Raw genomic sequence first — 17,004 nt, 5'->3', positions numbered from 1 at the left:
AAGATGCCAGAAAGACTGGTTAAAATGGAAAAGAGGTTTTCAAATTATTAAATTAATATCCACAGAAACACACACAAAATGCTGGAGGAACTCAACAGGTCAGGCAGCATCTATGGAAAGGAATAGATAGTCGACATTTCACACTAGGACCCTTCTTCAGAAAGGGTCTCGGCCAGAAATGTCAACTATCTAATCATTTCCACAGATACTGCCTGACCTGCTCAGTTTCTCCAGCATTTTGTGTACGCTGCTCTGGATTTCCAGCATCTGCAGACTTCCGCATGTTTCTAATATCCACAGAGCCATTTTCAATTAAAACCTAGAAACACCACTACTTACAGAAGGAGAGAGTAAACAAGACCAATAAGCCTGACCCAAGTAGCAAGGAACAAGCTGGAATCTATTATTAAAGGAAGTAGTGGAAAACAAAATAAAACTGGAATAGCTGAACATCTGAAATATAAAAGAGAAAATGCTGGAAACATTCTGGGGAAAGAGATACAGGTAGAAGATCATTCATTATAACTGATATAAGGAAACAAAACATAAGATAGTCTAGGTAGCAGAGAAGGCAGTGGAGAGCAATAGCTAGGATTAAGTTCTTGCTTCGGGGTGAAGGATCAGTTTAGGGTTTAAAGACAGGGATGTAGGGGAGTTAAGAGGTTAGACTGGAGCCTAGGCCTCCGGTCTGCTTTCGATAACCAGTAACATGGGAGTGTAAAAACAAAAAGGACAGGATGGCAAACACTGTGGATGAAGTCAAGTGAGAACAAAGGCTATAATCCCAGGAACAGAGGTCCGTGCAAGAAGAGGGCTCCAGGTACATGAATCAACGAGTCTGGAGTTTGATGCCTGAAGGTTGAGGTCCCGTTATCAGGGAGTCCTGGGTTCCATACCAAAGATCAAAGTCCAAAGATCAACCAGAAGCCCTTAAGTCAAAGCCCAACGGTGAAAGCATTGGATCTGAGAGTCTGCAAGTTCACTGGGAAAGTCAGAAACCTGATGCCTGAGAGTGCACAAGTACACTGGAGGCTAGAAACCCAGAGGCGCCTTGTCCTAGGGTTGCAGGGCTGTCTGCATATGTGAATGGGTGAGGGGTAGGTGGGAGGGAGGAAAGGGGCTTGTTTTGACGTTGTTTCATTTTTTGTGAACATTGTAGCCATTCTGTTGGGCTGCCCTCAGCACATCATTAAGGTGTATTGGTTGTTAACGCAAACATATTTCATGTACATTTCAATGCACGTGTGATAATTAAATAAATCTGAATCTGAAATGCCTGCAATAGGATAAAATAATGTTGCTGTTAAGAGGCAGGTAAGCTCCTTTGCTTGTGTACTGTGCAGCTAATGTTGTGAAGAGCGATCATTAGTAGAATTTGGCCACGGTGACATACCCAGGAGACCAGATTGTACAGATGAAAGAAAAAGGGGTAGCAGGGGAAAAGAAAACATCCAGTCCTGTTTCAAACAGAAAGAGTGAGTTATCTGGACAATTTGACACTGTGCCTGCAGCTTCAACATACTTATGGGAAAAATAAGATGTTACTCGAGATGGAGGTGGGCCTCATTGCAGCAGGAGGCTTTAAACAGTACTCAGAGTAGGAAGTGGAAAGGGGAATTAAAGTAGAAACCCTGCAGTCCAAGCACGAGTGGTCTGCAGAGTTATCGCCCAATGTGTTCAGTTTCTTCAGTGTAGAGGAGGCCACATTGTGAACACCAGATGCAGCAGGCTAGAATGGGAAAATTGGAAGTGAATTACTAACCTAAGTTACTTAGGTCCCTATACACCTCACTATGAAATACTATCTAGACTTTACAACATTAGCAATATAGCTTACATACAAAAGAGCTCAAATGCCCCTAAATGACATTGTATCCCAGAAATTCCCTTTAATCCACCTAACACCCACCCCCAATCATTTCTGCTTCCTCGACTAACTTATCATCTCTTTCTCATGGAGGATCTTTAATTTGAAGCACTGACCTTTTCTCTTTCCATAGATACTGCCTAACATTATTACCTCTTTTCACTACTTGCTAGCACTGGGCAGGAGACACAGAAGCCTTAGGCCTCACACCACTAGGTTCGGGAACAGTTATTGCCCTACAACCACCAGGCTCTTGAACCAGTGTGGATCACTTCAATCACTATCCTGAACTAATTCTACAACCTACAGACTCAACTTAAAGGACCTTTTACAACTCATATCCTCAGTATTACCTTTCATTTCCACAATCTTTCTTCTTTTGCACATTGGTTTAATTGTCAGCCTTAGTCCGTTTATATATAGTTTTTTCATAAAATTATACTGAACTTCTTTTATCTCGCTGTAAATGCTGGCAAGGAACTGAATCACAAGGTAGTATGTGGTATATACACTTTGATAGATATATATATGTATGTGTGTGTGTGTGTATGTGTATGTGTGTGTGTATATATTATATATATATATATATATATATATATATATATATACACACACACACACATATACACACACACTTTGATATTAACTTTGAGTTTTACTAGCATTATCTGTTTTTTTAAGGAAGCACTTGGAAAATAATTGAATTGGGCAGCACACACGAAATGCTAGAGGCTCAGGAAAATGCATTCAAATTATTTCATCATGTTACTATGTTTCAGTCCTGGTCAAATTGATTTCATTGTTTTTCGTGGCATATACATATCAAGAGGCCAAGAAAAAAAATGTTAAATCATAAACACATGTGAAATAATCTTTCCCTATCAAGAGTAAAGGCAATTTTGTGGAAATTCTGCATTTCCTTCTGCTCCAATTTAATAATATTTAGCTACTGGGGGCAGAAACGTGAAACAGTAAGACAACCATTGGAGAAACAGCAAGCACGATAAAGCACAGCCGATTCAGTACTCGGGAGTAGAAAGCATTTGAAACCACTTGACAATCTCTCATGAACTGCTCAGACCTGGAATAAATGATTCCCGTGTTCTAATTTCATTAGATATAATTACACATCATCTTAACACTGATTCTAGAGATGCAAGTCACGGCTAATTATGCTTCCAGCAGTTTACTTCAGAGTAGTAACACCAACACACCAATAAACTATTTTTAGCCTGGTTTATGCTGGAAACACCACATTTCATACCTAATTACAGTCTTCATGCAGACAAGAAAATGGACGAGAGGTATGAGCTGCTGCCCTGACTACCAAAGCTGCATTTGTCCAGGTATCATACCAATGATCCCTGGTTATTACATGGGCCCCTGAGGAAAAACAGTACTTCGGTAGTATGTCTCATGAATGCAAACTATTCATCTCTGGAACACCAATCTATTTATTTATTGAAATAGAGTGAGAAATGGGCCTTTCTGGCCCTTCGAGGCACGCTGTGCAGAAACCCCCGATTTAACCCTAGCCTAATCACATGACTATTTATTATGACCAAATAATCCACCAACCAGTACATCTTTGGACTGTGGAAGGAAACCGGAGCACCTGGATGAAACCCACCTGGTCACAGGGAGAACATACAATCTCCTTACAGAGAATAGAAGGAACAGACCCTGGATCACTGGTACAGTAGAGCATTGTGCTAACCAATATGTCATCAAAGATGGACATTGACACGATGGAAAATGCTAGGAATACCCTGCAGGTCCAGCTGCATTTGTGGGAAGAGAAACAGAAGCAATGATTCAAATGGAAGTTCACTCCAGCTAAGCTGAGGTGGTGACAAAATAACGCAAACACGAGCAAATCTGCAGATGCTGGAACTTCAAGCAGCACACATAAAAGTTGCTGGTGAACGCAGCAGGCCAGGTAGCATCTCTAGGAAGAGGTACAGTCGACATTTCGGGCCGAGACCCTTTGTCAGGAAAGAAGAGCTAGATTTGAAAGTAGGAGGGGGAGGAGGAGATCCAAAATGATAGGAGAAGACAGGAGGGGGAGGGATGGAGCCAAGAGCTGGACAGGTGGTTGGAAAAAGGGATATGAGAGGATCATGGGACAGGAGGCCTAGGGAGAAAGAAAAGGGAGAGGAGGGAAGCCCAGAGGATGGGCAAGGGGTATAGTGAGAGGGACACAGGGAGAAAAAGGAGAGAGAGAAAAAGAGTGTGTGTGTGCGTGTGTGTGTATGTATATATATATATAACGGATGGGGTACAAGGGGGAGGTGGGGCATTAGCATAAGTTTGAGAAGTCAATGTTCATGCCATCAGGTTGGAGGCTACCCAGACGGAATACAAGGTGTTGTTCCTCCAACCTGAGTGTGGCTTCCCTCTCTCTCCTCTGGGCTCCCCCACCCATTTTCTTTCTCCCTCGGCCTCCTGTCCCATGATCCTCTCATATCCCTTTTGCCAATCACCTGTCCAGCTCTTGGCTCCATCCCTCCCCCTCCTGTCTTCTCCTATCATTTTGGATCTCCCCCTCGCCCTCTCACTTTCAAATGTCTTACGAGCTCTTCTTTCAGTTAGTCCTGACAACAAGTCTTGGCCCGAAACGTCGACTGTACCTCTTCCTACAGGTGCTGCCTGGCCTGCTGCGTTCACCAGCAACTTTTATGTGTGTTGGTGACAAAATAAGATTGTTAGGCCATAGGAGTGGGGATGTCTCTAACAGGATAAAATCAAGCTGACCCAGGGATAATCTGTGAACAAGATTACCTGGTCAATGACTGAAAATACAGTCTCTGGAAAATAAAATAGAAGACTTCAGAGCAAGATTGATGTCCCAGAGGAACATCAGGGACTGCTGAGTACTCTTCTTTATGGAAACATGACACATATCCGCAATTTTGGAAGCACAGCCGCAGCCCTCTGCAAAGACAGGACAGCTCAGTCACTTAAAGACAGATGAAGTGGAGTACGTATATTTAATGACTAAATCATCTTGGTGCAAGCATGGCAGTCTGTCTCAGTTTGGCTCACCCAACCTGGAACACCTAGTGGCCAAATGTCATATGCTTTATCTGCCGAGGGAGTTTTGCATCAACATCCTGGTAGCGGTGTACATTCCACCTTAGGCCAATGTCAGGCAGGCACTGGAGGAGCTGAGCAAAGTAATCAGCAGGTACAAAACTACACACCCTGATACCTTCCCTATCATTGTGGGAGATTTCAACCAGGCCAGTTTGAAGTAGTCTCTGAACATCGACAGTACTTTGTAAATTCTTAGGCACATATATACAGCTAGGGTGCCTAAGACTTTTGGACAGTATTGCAGTAATTTTATGTATTGCACTGTACTGCTGCCACAAAAAAAAAACAAACTCCATGACATATATGAAGGATGATAACCTGGCTCTGATATGGGTCTCCACTGTGGATTGGAAGTGGGAAGTGGGCAGGGAATGGGGAATCATGGTTGAGGAAAAAAGGAAAGGAGAGGGAGGCATCAGAATGGAATTCTGTGATCAATAAACCAATTGTTTGAAATCAAATAACCCTGCCTGGTGTCTCAGGATTAGGTGTGTCTAGACCCACGCCACAATCCATACCTGGCGCTGCACCTCTGTCACCTGTCCCATAACCCTCCCGCGGCACTCTACTCTTGCCGTTCCCAACATCTTTCACTTCCGCCTGATTTACAAACTCGCTCTACATTGGCAATAGAGTACTGTGCAAAAGTTTTAAGAACCCTACCTATATATATGTGACTAAGACTTTTACACAATACTATACCAACACATCACCTGTGGAACTGGAGGAGCCAACACAGGTGACCACTGCTATCCCACCATCAAGAATGTTTGGGAATGCTATCCCACGCCCACACTTTGGAAAGTCCCAACACTTGGCTCTACGAGGGGTGATTGATAAGTTCATGGCCTAAGGTAGAAGAAGTCAATTTTAGAAAACCTAGCACATTTAGTTCTCCGACATTTACACACATAGTCCAGCAGTCATGGAGCATACAGATCCCTTCTTTGTAGAAGTTGGCATCTTGGACCTCCAGAAGTGGTCCACAGCAGGGGTGATTGATAAGTTAGTGGCCCAAGGTAGAAGGAGATGAGTTATTAACTTCAAACTTTCTGCATTTTCACTCAAAGAGCTGAACTGCAGGTGCATGTAACGAGAGCGGTATAACTCATCTCCTTCTACCTTAGGCCACGAACTTATCAATTGCCCCTGCTATGAACCACCTGGAGGTCCAAGACGCTCTCGTTACATGCACCTGCAGTTCAACTCTTTGATAATGCAGAAAGTTTGAAGTTAATAACATCACCTTCTACCTTAGGCCACGAACTTAGCAATCACCCCTGCTGTGGACCACTTCTACAAAGAAGGGGTCCGTATGCTCCACGACCGCTGGACAAGTGTGTACATGTAGGAGGGGACTATGTTGAAAAATAAATTTGCTAGGTTTTCTAAAACTGACTCCACCTTAGGCCACGAACTTATCAATCACCCCTTGTACTTCTACTTCCAGTGCATACGCAGAGACTAAAGATGGCAGCACCAGCAGTGAGGACCATGAAGGTACAGTCAAGGGCGATGGAAGAGCGCTTATAAGGCTGCTTTGAATTGGTTTACTTGACAATATTCAGGGAGTTATCTTTGAGACTGAATGAACACTCCACAGTTGTCACCGAATGCGCGGACGACTGTGCACCTTCCAGAACATATTGGACGTACCCATATGGAAAGCCATGGCTGAACCAGGAGATTCATATTCTGCTGAGGGCTAGATCTGTGGCATTCACGTCTGGTGATCCAGGACTATATAAGAAGGCCAGGAACGACCTAGGAAGGCTCTTTTAAAACAGAGAAAACAATTCTAAATGAAGTTCGAGACAGAAATGGATGCACATTAGCTCTGGCAGGGTTTGCAGACCATTACTTCCTACAAAGCAAAACTTAACATCATGAATGGCGGTGATGTTTCACTCCTCTCAGATAATTCAACACCCTTTATGAACGCTTTGACAGGGAGAATAAAACCGCACTTGTGTGAATCCCTGTAGCATCTCTGTGATCTGTCTTCGAGGCTGACATCAGAACATCCTTCAAGAGTGTGAACACTCGCAAGACATCAGGCCCTTACGGTGTACCTGGCAGGACACTGAAAACCCGTGACAGCCACCTGGTGGGAGTGTTCAAGGACATCTTAAATCTCTCACTGATGCAGTTGAGGGTTCCAACTTGCTTCAAAAAGTAACAATCATACCAGTGCCCAAGATGAGCAGGGCAAGTTCTGTCAAAGACTATCACCCAGTTGCACTCCTATCTACTGTGATATAGAGGTTGTCATGACCAGAACCAACACCTACCTAAGCAAGAATATCACACCTCAAGGATTTGTGCAGAGCCCACTGCTCTACTCTCTCTACACCCACAATTGCGTGGCTAGGCATAGGATGAACACCATCCATATATTTGCCGATGACACAACTATTGTTGGCAGAATTTCAGATGGTGACGAGGAGCCAAGCAGGAGCAAGATGGATCAGCTGGTTGAGTGGTGTTACAACAACTTTGCACGCAACATCAGTAAGACCAAGAAATTGATTGTGAACTTCAGGAAGGGGAAGTCGAAGGAACTCAAGGGATCAGCAGTGGACAGAGTGAAATGGTTCAAATTCCTGGATGTCAACATCTCTGAGGATCGATCCTGGGCCCAACATATTGATGCAACTACAAAGAAGGCATGACATCAGCTATATCTTATTAGGAGTTTAAGGAGAATAATCTTACTTTGGATCATGTCCCCATCACTAAGTATCAGGCCATGGTCACACTCTTCTTCCATCTCTATTTTATTTGCACTAATAATGAAACTTCCCATACAAGTGCCTCTAAAATATCACTGATCTTCCTGAACCATGGCTTTCATTTGGTTATTAACAAAACCAACTCCTCTACTTCCCACATGTCCATTCTTACCCCCAATCCTCACCTTCCACCCATCTAGCCTCTACATTAAAACAAATTACTCTCCCCAGTTTCTGCCACCTTCAGACAGATTCCACCACCACACACATCATCTCCTCTCCGCCCCTTTCAGCACTTCACAGGGAGCATTCTCCTTGTGACTCCCTGGTACATCTACCACTCTCACCCCCACCCTTCCTCCTGCAACCGCAGGTAACGCAACTCCTGTCATTTCGCCTCTTCCCTTCCCACCAACCAGTAACCCAACAGCCTGTCCAGGTGATGCAGCGATTCACTTACACTTCTTTCGATCTCATGCACTGCAAAGTAGTTTCCTCTGCAGTAGAGAAACTAAATGCAGATTGGGTGACCAGTTTGCAGGACACCTGTGTTTAATCCAGAGGGGCATTCTCCAGCTTCCCTTTAACTGCCATTTCAATTCTCCATCCTGCACCCACTGACCTACCAGTGAATGGCTTGCTGCCCTGTACAATGAGGCTCAATGTCATCTTGAGGAATACCATCATGTTCCTCTGGGTACACTGCAGCCTCCTGGATTCAATGTTCATTATACAGGTACAGACACCTACCCTTTGGCCCAACTCATTAATGCCAACCAAGATGCCTATCTATGCTAAAGCCCTTGACTGCATTTGACCCATATCAGTCTAAACCTCTCCTATCCACAACCTGTCTAAAAGTCTTTTAAAGGGTATTATTACCTAGGTGTACCCATCTCCTCTGGCGGCTCATTTTAGCAAAACCCCATTACGTAGTTCCCCTTTTACCTTAAATCTATGCTCTCAAGTGTTAGATTTCCCTACCCTGGGAAAAAGTCTGATAATCAACCCTGCCCAAGCCCCTCATTATTTATAAATCTCTTATAAAAAATACCCCTCAGACTCCTACACTTCAAGGAAAACAGGTGCAATTTTTGATCCTGCAGTATATTTGATGTTCTAACCTATCCGGTCTCATCTAAACTTGAGCCCGTCAAGCCAGGTGACATTCCTTGAATCTTTTCTATGCGATCTCTAACTTAACTGAATTCTACAGCTTCAGGTAAAGTGATATTCCTCGATGTAGTCAATTCCCTTCAATATTAGCTCAGCTTCATTGATTTTCATCTGGAAGCGGAGAACATGACCAGTCCTACAGGCCAGGCATGTCTTTTTGCTGTGCATTTTGAAACTGCTCCACATTTTGAGCTACGTTCTCACTTCATAGCCATTCCCATTCACTTACTGACCAGATAATCTTATTTATGGCTTGTCGCCTTGGTCACCCCACTCTGCCATTCCTCTGGATTCCTCAGCTGCATGGAGAAGGCCAGGCTGCTGCATTAGCAACAGCTCATTCTCCTTATCATACTGCCCTGGCTTGCGTAGCACCTAACCAGCCAAGACCCAGTATCCATGGCCAACCCAACCAACGGAGTTTTGCTCTTACAGAGATCACCCCTTCCACCCTCCTTGTACCTTAACAAGCTTCTTTTATCCCTTACCCAGTTCTGACAGAGCATCTTCCACCTGAAATAGTAACTTGGCTTCTCTTACCATTGATGCCCCCGATCTGTGGAGCAGTTCCAGCAGTTTCTGTTTTATTGAAGAGTTCCAACATCTGCAGCTTTTTAGTTTTCACAACATCAAAAGGAATTTTTTTTTTTTTTGTCCCTGATATATCCAGCAAATTTTGTTGCTTTTCTTTGGCGATATCAGGAGCGAAACTGTTGATGGTAAAATTTCAGATTTTATGCGTACAGGACTGTTTGAGTGGCGATACGACAACATCCTCGCAATCAATGTCAATAAGACCAAAGGACTGATTGTGGACTTCAGGAAGGAACCAACACTCATTGAGAGATCAGTGGTGGAAAATGTAGGCAACTTTAAGTTCCAGAGTGTCAACATCCTGAAGAATCTATCACAGGCCCAACACACTGATGCAATCACAAAGAACGCACACCAATGGCTCTACTTCATTAGAAGTTTGAGGAGACTTGGCTCATCACTAAAGATGCTTGCAATTTACTATAGACATACTGTGGAGAGCATTTTGACTGGTTGCATCACAGTCTGCCATGAAGACTCCAATGCGCAGAATGAAAAGAAGGTGCATATGGTTCTAGGCTCAGCCAGCTTCTTCATGGACAAAAGCCTCCCCTGCCATTGCAGGATTTTCGAAAGGCGGTGGCTCAAGAATGTAGTAACCATCATTAAGAGCTCTCACTATCCAGCAGTTGCCTTCTTCTTGCTCCTATCATTAGGGAGGAGTTCTAGAAGCCTAGCCCATTTTCAATGATTCAGAAAAAGCTTCTTCCCCTCCTCGATCAGATTTCTAAATGATCCTTAACACATGAACACTACTTCATTATTCCTTTTTTTTTGCACTATTTTGTAAATTATAGAAGTGTCTTTTCACTGTACTACTACCCCAAAACAACATTAGACAGAGATAATAAATCTGATTCTGACTTACTGACAATTCTCGAAACATCCATTGTCTTTCATCGCTCTTCAGATAATGTCTACATACAGCAGAAACTGAACCACAACTGTAAGACAACAATGTTCTCCAACACAAGAATAATAAGATCATTAACACACTCTCAATCATTCACCATCAGAACCCACGAAACATCACTAACTTGAGGATGGAATGGATCAGCTAAACAAACAAAGCAGGTTGAGGTTCCTATACAAGTAGCTCAAACCAAAGGTGGACATAAAGATTTCACAGGATCAGAAGTGTATGCTTCCCACATTGCAGCACGACATTCAATCATATACAAAGAAAGTACATCATTCCTGGAACTGTGAGGTCATAATGCAGGTTCAGCAATTGAAATGGACAACTTCTCACAGATATTAAGTGCAGAAGTAAAAGGCAATGATTATAATTTAAATAATTTTCCAGAAAACAAAATAAAGACTGGGACAAACATGCAACTTTAATGTGGAAAGTTAAACACCAATCTTCTTTAAATCTGTATAATTGCCATGCACTGAGAGAATAATGCTCCACGCATATTAAAATTCTTCAATAAGACCAAGAAGATTTGCTCAGCAGCAAGTTTAACTTTTCATGCCATTAAAATATACCTTATCCAACAAGATGCAATATTTTCGATGAATTGGATAAACAGAGAAAAGCTAATTTTCGTTTTAAATTACTGATTTATTGTTGATTAGATACGCAAAGAGTGCTGCATTGTATCCCGTACACATATAGGACATCATTAACAGTTATTCCAGATTTCTACATTTAACTATATATACATCATTGCAAGGACCCTGTCAGTTTTAATCTTTAGTGACAACATTTATAATTTAATCATCAAGACAACTGAGTGGCTGCAATAATGAACTGCTCAAAAATTAAAAACCCGTTACTCAGAAATGTGTCCCTAGTTGGTAGAATTAAACACTCCATACAAAGGCTACACATTCAACTCCACTCCCAACCTTCTGTTCCATTGGCTTGAAAGAAATTAAGTGACAGGGGCTGAGTTACAAAGCTACCACCAAGGCCATGAAGGGCACTTCTGATCTGAGATGGATTTCTCCACTTGAGATTGAATTGTAAAATAAAAATTCCTGTTGGGGATAGGATTTGTTTTCTAAAACCTTGCAAAATCTTTGTTCAGAACTTTATGATTTGGTAAGATTTCTAAGATTCAGCAGACAGGAAGCATCCATACATTTTCAAAGCTATATAAAATACTTCATTCTAGCTAGCAAGATACAAATTTGATGCCTCCTTGAGAAGTTAATATCACATCTAATAGATTCACAAGAAATAAAAGTGCTGTACCTATTTTACATGGGCACAACCCTCCACACCACTGAGGAAATTTGTTATGTGATAACAACGTTGGGTTGGAATTCAGATGGTCACAGTGCCCATTTTCCACGACGCACTGCCATTTCCAGCTACTGTTTTTATCCTACACTAAACTGATTTAGTGAATGCATAAACCATCAGGGAGCTCCACATACAGGAAAATTTTGTGACTTTGGAAAATTTTGGCTGATACCAAATGAAGAAGAGCTGTTGAAGTATACCTTTACATTTCTGTTAAGAAGGGTTTGCTTAAATAGTAAGTCGTTATATAATCCCAAGGATGACCATAAAGCTGAAACCACACTTGGGAGTATTCTGAGCAACTTTGGGCTCCTTATCTACAAAAAGATGAGATGGCATTGGAAAGTCCAAAGGAGTTTCACAAGAATGATTCCAGGAATGAAAGGGTTCACATAGGAGGACCATTTGATGATTCTGGGGCTGTACTCACTGGATAACGAATCCTCTTTATCAGACTGAAAAGATTTCAGAAGAATTTTCAACTTATCAAAGGAGGGCACTTTTGACAATTCAGCATTTCATCAGTCGTCTGTCGTAATATCAGTTATTCAAATGCATAATCCCAGGTCTAGTACGGCAGTTAACCAAACCAAGTTTAACCATAGCTATTAAGGAACGGCATTAAATAACCATTTTGATATTTCATGCAATGATTTAATTTGCTTATTTTGTACATGACTCAGTAGTTGACCTTCTATAAAGTAACATTGGCTATTTAAAAATATAAATGAAGTTTATTTTAAAAGGTAAAAACTAACATAATAACTACATACGTAAATAACTCAGACAGAATGACGCACTTTGTCATGTGCACCAGACCATTCAGCCACACTGCTTGTGTTGGCCTTCAGAAATATCTAACTGGTTAGACCCACTGTTCTGCAAATTGCTTTTTTTCCATGTGTATCTCATTCACCCCCACCCTCAGTTTCTCATTTAGAAGCTCATACTGGAGGCATTATTGTGAAATAAGTGTATAGTTACATGCAAGTTACTTTAGAGCAGGTGTCCACGGACCCTTTGCTTTAATGCTATTGGTCCAAGGCATGAGAAAGGTTGGGAACCCCGGCTTTAGAGGAATCAGATCAATATCAATTTGAATGTCCACAATATTCAAAAACTGTCTCCATCAATTTGAATACTTTTATTACTCTTAATTTTGTACCTCTCTACATTTGCAGAAACATTTCTTATTTAACATACTGGACACAGGACAAATGTCAAAATTAATCTGAATCGCATCTAAACTTAGGACATCGATCAAAGTAAAACTTTCCCCCATACATTTCAAAACTAACTCGCTCTGATAGGGCCCTCTCTGGCTATAGTTTACTATGTTTGTATACGCACAGACACATATGGAAAAGGTTTAAACCATGATAACTACACAAGCATACTGATATATTTAAATTTATGGTTCTACAGAAATTTGAGTATCAAGTATTAAATTGTCGATGTCCGCCTCGAGATTTATTAGCATTGTCAGTGCACAAGACCTCTAATGGTAGTTTTTAAATTTTCCAGACAACATTGATATCAGATCATAATTTTCGACCACAGGATGTAATGAGCACACCACAGCAGAATTCTCATAATGTAGCCTCGTGGTACAATTTAAACAATGAAATATCCAGTAGCACTCAAACTCTGGTGGACATGCTGTTATAGTCAAACTATCAATATTATCAAGTTTTCAGACATCAATCAAGTTGTACTTCAGGTTCATGATAATAGTTGAGAGAAACCTGGAAATTGTTTGGAAAATCCATCTCAATAAACATTATTAAATTGAAGTTTTTAAATAATGCAATTATCACATTTTCTTAATCACACTTTTTCTGCCATGGAAAGGTAATAGGGCAAACTTGACTATGATGGAAATTGCTAGTCTAATTCACCAATGATAAGCTCAACTTAAGTGAGTCCAAGAGAAAAATAACATGGAGAGCCTGCAACAAGTTGAAGATGTTAATAATAAATTCAAAGGTATATTCTAAAATGTACAAATATGTCTTTCTTTCTCACCCACCCTTCAGGCCACAAGTTAGGTACACAAAAGTATGGAAGCAAAATTTTTCTCAAAAATATAATTAACTCTAGGTTTTGAAATTGCACCCTCTACATGTAAAGTTCATTAAATTGGGCCATAATTTGATGAGCATCAAACACCACTACCCATTAAGACTGGTTTTACAGGCTTAATTTTCTAAAATTTATTTATTAGCAATTTTGGTTAGCAAGGTCATTATGAGACAAGATGGGTACATAGAACCCAAGTGAACAGGGTAAGCGACTGCATCACACACACACACACACACACACACACAAAATGCTGGAGGAACTCAGCAGGTCAGGCACATCTATGGAAAGGAATAAACAGTTGATGTTCTGGGTCAAGATCCTTCATCAGGACTAGAAAGGAAGGGGGAAGACACCAGAATAAAAAGGTGGGGGGAGAGGAAGGTGAAGCCAGCCATACGGTAAAGGTAAAGGGCTGGCGAGGAGAATGGACCATGAGAGAAAGGGAAGAACGAGGGGCACCAGAGAGAGGTGACAGGCAGGCAGGAAGAGGCAAGAGTTCAGAGCGGGGAAAAGAAGAAACGGAAAGGGGGAGGGTTTTTTTTAAAACGGAAGGAGAAATCAATGTTCATGCCATCAAGTTGGAGGCAACCCAGACAGAATACAAGGTACACGCATAAAAGTTGCTGGTGAACGCAGCAGGCCAGGCAGCATCTCTAGGAAGAGGGGCAGTCGACGTTTCAGGCCGAGACCCTTCGTCAGAATACAAGGTGTTGCTCCTCCGCTCTGAGGCTAGTCTCATTGTGGCACATGGACCGATATTTCAGAGCAGGAACAGGAATCGGAACTAAAATATTTGGCCACTGGGAAGTTCCACTTTTGGCAGGCGGAGTGGAGGTGCTCGACAAAGCAGACCCCAAATTTACAACTGGTCTTGCTGAAGTAGAGGTGGTCGCAATGGAAGCACTGGATACAATAGATGACCCCAACAGATTCATAGGTGAAGCACTGCCTCACCTGGAAGGACTATTTAGGGACCTGAATGGAGGTGAGGATGGAGGTGAATGGGTAGGTGTAGCACTTTGGCCACTAGCAAGGATAAGTGCCAGAAGGGAGATTAGTGGGGAGGGGCAAATGGACAAGGGAATCATGGACGGAGTGAACCCTGCAGAAAGCGGACAGTGGGGGGAGGTTGAGATGTCTTTGGTGGAAGGACCTCTGGAGATGGCAGAAGTTGCAGAGAATGACGTGCTGAAGTGTTGATATGTTAGGAGTAGAGGAACTCTATCCCTGTTATCGCGGTGGGAAGACGGGGTGAGCACAGATGTCCAGGAAATAGAGGAAATATGGGTGAGAGCAGCATCAAATGTGCAGGCAGTAAAACTCCTTTCTTTGAAGGAGGAGGACATCTCTGACATTCTGGAAAGGAAAACCTTATTTTGGGACCGAAGTGGTCTTAAAGAAACTCAGAAAAGGGAATAGCATTTTTATGAGAGACAGGATAAGAAGAGGTATCGTCAAGATAGCAGTGGATATTGGTAGGTTTATAAATGATGTCAGTAGCCAATTTCACTCCAGAGATGGAAACAGAGAGATTGAGAAAGGGGAGGAAGGTGTCAGAAACGGACCAAGTGAATTTAAGGGTAGAGTGGATGTTAGGGGCAAAGTTGATGAAACTGACAAGCTCGGTGTGGGTGAATTAAGCAGCACTCATGCAGTTAATGTCGCCCATATGGGTGCCCGAGGCTACTCCTCGAGTCCGGAGAAATTGGGTGGAGCCAAAGGAGAAATTGTTGAGGGTGAGTTGTTGAGTTCTACTAGATGGTGGTGGAGGGGATGTGGTTGGTCCTTTTGCTGATACAGAAGCAGTAAGTTTTAAGGCCTTCTTTATGGAGAATAGAAGTGTAAAGGGATTGGACATCCATGGTGAAAATGAGGCAGTCAAAGCCAGGGTATTGAAAATTGTTGAAGCGATCGAGAACATGTGAAGTGTAAGCAAATGTATTTCATTAATTAGTCAGATTAGAAGTTTGGAAATTAACAATGCAAGCTTCAATAATGAAATATAAACTTCAGTGTGGAAATCCAATGTCAAATTGCTCAGAAGCATAAAAGAAAAAGATTAAGAAAGCTGAAAGAGGAAGTAATGAAATATAGTTATAAAAATTACAAAAAAATGAAATAATGAGAGGCCATAGAAAAACTGGAAAATGATCAAGGCAACACACTCAAAATGCAGCTGGAACTCAGCAGGCCAGGCAACATCTATTGACATGAGTACAGTCAATTTTAGAGGGAGACCCTTCTCCAGTCCTGATGCGGCGTCTCGGTCCAAAACGTTGGCAGTACTCTTCTCAATAGATGCTGCCTGGCCTGCGAAGTTCCTCCAGCATTTTGTGTGTACTGCTTGGATTTCCAGCATTTGCAGATTTTCTCTTGTTAATGATCAAGGCAGAGGGGTTTCCAGGCAATAACTAACACTAACACTTGGTTTATCAGTAAAATGTACACACGATAAATGGACACAATTTTCTAAAATGTTTACTTCTTGTCTACTGCGCAGGTACTGAACTGAATACACATCAATAGAGAAATGAACAGCAATGTGCGGTAGTAGGGTTTTAACAAGAACAATTGTAATTCCAAATTTAATCACAAAGATCTTTGCCCAAAACTACCAGAATATTTTTCTATCATGACGGATGATGTAAACTTCCTTATTAATTTGACAGCAAGTTATGAAGTAACATATTCCAGGTATTATTTTTTTAATCAGATTCAATTTTACATCGAAAATTACATAGTCTATTATTAAAAACGTAAATACCACGATTTTTCTCCTTCTCTACTTTCCCTATATTTTGAAATTAATAACTTTGCAAGCAACATAAAAGTAAAAGACTCCTAACAAACTGAATTACCAGAGTTAAAAAATGTAAAAATTTAAGAAATAATTTGGCAAAATTCCCAAGTGACAAAAACATTAAATGTTCCATATCTCAGTTCTTTCCCTTGACCTAACTGTTGAATCTGTTCTGTAGCTAAAGTAAAGAATGCTCTGCAAGCAAATTACAGATGCAGGCATTTTGAATATTTTGTCCGAACTTAAAACACCTGCTGAGATTCGGGGAATCGGGACTCCGAAATCATAGAACTATTCCTTTCATTGATGGCGTTGTCGGCTTCATAGCAGTTATTGAGCGCCTTTTGACAGACCAACGAAGGTAGAAAGATCTTTAATTCAAAGCAGAAAACCTTTGTGGGGT

The 17,004-nt window shown here is 41.6% G+C and overlaps 1 protein-coding gene across 2 annotated transcripts in view; it reads right to left on the bottom strand.

Annotated features, from left to right (window-relative positions):
• Positions 1 to 17,004, bottom strand: part of ctnnal1 (catenin (cadherin-associated protein), alpha-like 1) — a 325,158-nt gene that overhangs the window by 307,053 nt on the left and 1,101 nt on the right. The gene's annotated exons all lie outside the window — the stretch shown is intronic.

This window comes from Mobula birostris, chromosome 3 (genome assembly GCF_030028105.1).
Source record: "Mobula birostris isolate sMobBir1 chromosome 3, sMobBir1.hap1, whole genome shotgun sequence".
Taxonomy (NCBI): Eukaryota; Metazoa; Chordata; class Chondrichthyes; order Myliobatiformes; family Myliobatidae; genus Mobula; species Mobula birostris.
Note: the sequence above shows the minus strand (reverse complement) of the source record. Positions and strands in the feature narration are given on the sequence as shown.